Raw genomic sequence first — 5,508 nt, forward strand, 5'->3', positions numbered from 1 at the left:
AGGTTTTGCAAGTTACGGTGTGAGCTAAATATCTTGGAATCCTCAAATGTCCTATGATCAAGCACACATCCTAACACTTATGCATGTTGATGACTTAGATGTGCAACACACGAAGTAAAGTATATCTTCAATCAATGAAGACTTACATTCTGAGTGTGAATACATTAACGTGGAATTTGACTTCGGAGCGCCACGATAATTGTGCGCCGTGTCTGGGTCTAATACTTCATATACGGTGGGTAACGCCACCACCAAATTTCTTGGTTTGAAGTGTCTCACTCATGCCGTTATTGTTGAATATCTTCGCATTTGATTTGACTTCAAAATTTCAACTAATCTTCATGATTTACTTCACTAGGTTGATTTGATTGCTTTTTCATATATATATATATATATATATATATATATATATATATATATATATTTTGTCCTCTACAGCATTCACTTATAGCTATGTCTTCATTGTTGAATCGTTTGAACTAAGTGAATGTGATCGGACCCTAATCTCTCTATGCTTACTATCTCAAACTCTATCTGTCCAAATCATATGCATTCTATTGAAACTGTCGAATGTCTTCTCTGCATCCTTGTCAGCAGAAGACACAGAGACAAACATTAAGTCTGTTAAATGATTCATCCTTATTGATTGAAATCCGGAGAATCCGGAACAACCATCCGACAAACTTGGCGGTCGTGGGAACGTGGGATAACTCTGAGTATGTTGCATGCTTGCCACGTGTTCCTCAGATGTGAACAGGCAGGGGCACCTGCGTAAATGCACTATGCCGCACACCTTCTTATAAATACGTGCCCCCTGCGGTCAAGAAAACCTTCTTCAACCTCTCCACCTCGTCAAAACCCTAGCGCCACCGCTAGCTCTCGACGACGCCGGCGACGAAGCGCTTAGCTGCCGCGACTTCTCCGATGCTGTCCTCACGCCGGCCGCGGGCATCGTCCTCTCCGCCGCCGCCGTAGGTGTCCTCCGTCGCCAAGTTAGGGCACGGTGGATTGAACTTCTCGGTCTCCTATTCATCCCATCTAGCAGTTCATCGTGTGGTAAATATAACTCTGTTTTTACCATCTTTTTGGTCCTCAATGATTCATCCAATTTACCAAAACTGGTTTCTGTCTATACAAAGTTAGATCTATTCTGTCTGCATCTCATACTGCCTAGTATATTCACTTAAGCTTCATATCTAGTTAGATTCCTCACTTGTACTTATTCATGGATTCGTACAAATCTGGAACCAACTCTCAACATATAACTGAATGTCTTCGCAACATGAGGTCAATGTCTTCAAAATTATTTATCTTCAAAATCTTCTGAGAATGCATATGACCTCTTCCCCTTCCCTCGCATCTCTAATGCTGTCACAGGTACATGTCCGTGGGAGAATCCCTAGGTTCTCATAGTCTGCATTCGTTTGCAGAATTCTTATAGCAACACATTGAATCTCCCGAAGCCTGTTCCTGTCTGACCAGCAAGCGAAAGCCTTTGAAGCGTTTGAACATATTGAAACCATTCAGTTTGAAGTTCATGGCTATGGAGAAATCTGTAAGGAAGGGTGGCAGACAGCGTCGAGGGGAACATCAAAGGATCTGCCTGATGATCTTGCAGAACTTTACAAGACAGATCCTGAAGAGGATTATAATCAGGGCAAGACACGAATCCAATGGATTCGACGCTATTGGGCTGAACAATGGTCCAAGTACAAGTTCGTGACCCAGGAGTACGCTGAGAAGAATGCTATCAAGAGTCCTTGGGGTGATATTCTCTATCGAGGCCTTCCCCCTAAGAACAAAGCTGAAGCCATTGCACAAGAATTCTATCCTTGTATGGTCCGTGGACCACAGCCTGAGAATGCCGATCCATCATCATTGCTCTAGTGTCGTGATGATAATCTCTTCAAGCGCAACTTCCAGTATGCAAAGGCATCAGCAAAGGAAAACAAGAAGTCATGGGGATTAGACTTCATTCCTGGTCCCTCTGCTCCCCGTGATGATGGCACACGTGAAGCGGAAGAAAATAGAATCGGCCCCTTTTCAAACCTTGATGGCCTCATCTCTTACATCTTGGTACAAGGTGCCAAAGTGGATCATTCTGATAATGATGCTGATTCTGATGAAGCCCCAGCTCCTCCTCCAAGGCCACAGAAGCCAAAGAAAATTAAGGATTCAACATCAGCTGCACCTCCAAAAGCTTCTTGTGTGAAGCCACTGGCCACTGCACCTCCTAAAGACAGTGTGCAGTCTGAAGATCTTTCACGCATCTCCAAGAAGACGGAGAAGAAAAAGGAAATCATCAAGAGTACTGATCAGACATTGACTCCTGCTGCTATTCTGCGTGAAGAGCACATTGATCTGTCCAGCGATGACGGTCTTGCAGATGATGCTCTTGAGCAACTGATCAAGAGCAAGGAAGAAGCAGAGATCTTCAACAACTTTCCTCTCTTTGACATGGCAATCATCCATAACTTCATTGATGAGTGGTTTGACACACCAAATCTTAGCTTTGATGACTTGCAACTTCCCATTGGCCTCAGCGTCGCCTTCAATGGCGCCATTGCTTCTGAGCTAGCTATTGCTCAGCGCATCGTCGAACTGTAGCACAAGATCGACTATGAAAAGTCTCAGCTCAAGAAGCATGTGGCCAAGCTCAGCGTGCAAGATGTCAAAAACTTCAAGATCATGCTGCACGAGCTCAAAGAAGCCTTTCACAAGAAGCGTGAAGAATCTCAAGGCTCTAGAGAGCGCATGAAGAGTCTGGCTGGCAAGTGTGTGCTTGCCTACAATGAGGCAGAGAAGCGCAAGGCTCTTGGTCATCCTGGCATCGACCCCAGGATGGCTGCAAAGAAGAAGAAGCTACCAACTGTCCAACCTGCACCTTCAAGGCAAGATGAACCTCGCATTGTCTTCCCAAGCAGCATGACTGGCTCAAAGCCAAAAGTCACGTCAACCGCTTCAGAATAGAAGAAGACGAGGGCTGCAGAGGCTGAAGCTAGAAAAAGGAAAACCTCAAAAGCCTCTAATGCTGCTCCCTCCAAGAAGAAGCGCAAGACCAAGAAAAATGGGCTGCTCCCACGAAGCCCCTTGTTGTTGAACCCATCTCAGTGGTTCATCCTGCATCTGCAACCTAAGAACTACGAATGATTGTTCATGAGCCTGCTTCCACAGAGGCTCCTAAAGCTGAAGAGATTCCAGCAGTTGATCACATCACTGCTGAAGACATTGGTCACCATGACAATGTTGAAGATGATGAAGTTCTTCCTCAAATTGAATACAATGTGGTATCATCGCCTGTTCTTATGAACAGCGAAATCATCAGCATTGGTCGTCCTCTGACGCCAATTGCTCAGGATGCTTCATGGGCTGATCGCCCGCAACAACAAGACTCCCCCAGTACTCCCCAATAACAACAAGTCACACCATCCGTGCAAGTTGAAGAGGATGAGGACCTGCCTACTCCATCTCAAAAGGCGTTGCCTGTATTACAAAGGCTTCGCAAAGGACCAAGGCCTCAAGTCCCTCTTCCGAGCGTTCCAGAAGGAGAAGTGCACCATCAACCTGTTGCATGTCAAGTGTTTTCAGAAGCCACTCCAACTGTGAATGTCTCCGTGTCTGAAGCCCCAGCTGCTGAAGACAATCCGGCTGCATCAGCCGATGACGAACATCAAGAAGAACGTGTCCCTACTCCCCTATTCCTGAAGAAGTTGTTCATGAAGTGAACGTGTCTGTGCCTGACCCTCCAGCTCATCAAGTGGAGGTTGAAAACCTTGAGGCTGCCACCACCAACACCAATGAAGCCTATGACATAGTCATGGCTGAAGCTAATGTGGAGCCTGTCCCCAGAACCATACCAGAAGTCAATGCTGAAAATGCTCCTGAAGCTTCTGTTGTGCAGCCGGAAGCCACTGTTGTTGCCACTGCTCCTATTCCGCCACCAAGGCCCTATACAATTGAGCAAGCATACAACCATGGCGAGCTAATCACAGTAAGATGGCCCGTTCTGGTCCCTCCGCCTAATGTCTCTCGTCCTCAGTTTGACTATCACATTGAGCATAGGCCTCAGGTCCAGAAGCCAAAGCCAAGACTGCCAAGGTTTCCAGGTACTGCCACATCTGTCGGGTCCTTCGATGCAAATGGCTTCAAAAGCCACAACACATTCTTTGATAGCTCAAAGAACCCCTACACAAGGCCTAGAATATCATCTGATCGTTTCTGGAGTCATCAGCAACGAAGCTATTACTCCTGCGTTCTGTATGATCAAGGGCGCATTTTCCCTCATATGCGCCTCGACACTAAAGCCATTGCTGGACTGCCATGCTTAGAAGAAGCACTAGACTGCTTTCGTGATGCTGGTCTGCTCAGCTTTGTGACGGACAAAGAACATTGGAATGAAGAACTTTTGCTTCAATTCTATGCTACGCTCCACATTCGCGGATATAACAGAGATACAAAGACATTGGTTCTCGAGTGGATGATAGGAAATGTTCATCATGAAGCCAAAGCTCTTGACGTCATTGAGCTTACAGGCCTATCCACTCCCGGAGAGATATATGAACCTGGTTGTCAAAACCACCGCAATGCATTGGAGAGCATCTTCCATAAACCAGAACCAAACATGAGCCAGATGTTGAGCATGATGAAGCCTTTGCCACATGATGCTGAATATCCAAAGGAGTTCTTTATTGATGACCTTGAGTATCTGCCACGCACCATATATCACATCATACGGTGGACTCTGTGGCCGATCAAAGGACATTCATCAGCTGCAAAACTTGAAGGAGCCATGAAGACATTGGTCTTTTACATCCTCAATGGCATCAGCTTCAATGCACAAGATTTCTTCCTTCGGCAACTAGCTGCATCTGGATCTGACCTTTTCGGACTGAAATTCTATGCTCCATGGGTCATGCGCCTCATCAAGCAACATTCTGCTGTCAACTATCAACCCTCCGCTCGCAATCATGTGATCTTTCTACCAGAGGTTGATATGTCAGTTGAAGCCATATACCCTGAACCTGCCAAGAAGCCTCTTTGTCTTCACAATGCTGAACACCAAAGCTTCACTCAGCCTATGGAAGGAGTTCAAGCAGTAACTCGTGTCTATCCAATGGCTGGAAACACTCGTCTACCTCATCGTGCGCCAACTGAAGCTACTGAGAGCACAATTGCTCAAAGGCCTCAGAAGCGCTCTCGGGTCCTAAATGACCGAGAACTTCTTGTGGCCCTGCATCGGAAACAAGATAAGCATCATTTTTGGCTCAAGCGTCAGATGCAAAGCCTCTTGGTGGATGTAAATCGCATTCGAAACCTTGCCACCAAGAATGCATTTATCACTCACGAAACTTGTCGGCGATCATGGAAGAGTTTGACCCTGCTCAGTGCTGAAGCAGATCTTCAAGACGATGGCTTCACGGAGAGATTCAAGTTTGACTCCACTCCTCCACGGAATGCTGTCCTACGTAGAACTCCATCTCTTGAAGACTCTGATTATTCTTCCTCTGC

This window comes from Triticum aestivum, chromosome 2B (genome assembly GCF_018294505.1).
Source record: "Triticum aestivum cultivar Chinese Spring chromosome 2B, IWGSC CS RefSeq v2.1, whole genome shotgun sequence".
NCBI classification, from domain to species: Eukaryota; Viridiplantae; Streptophyta; class Magnoliopsida; order Poales; family Poaceae; genus Triticum; species Triticum aestivum.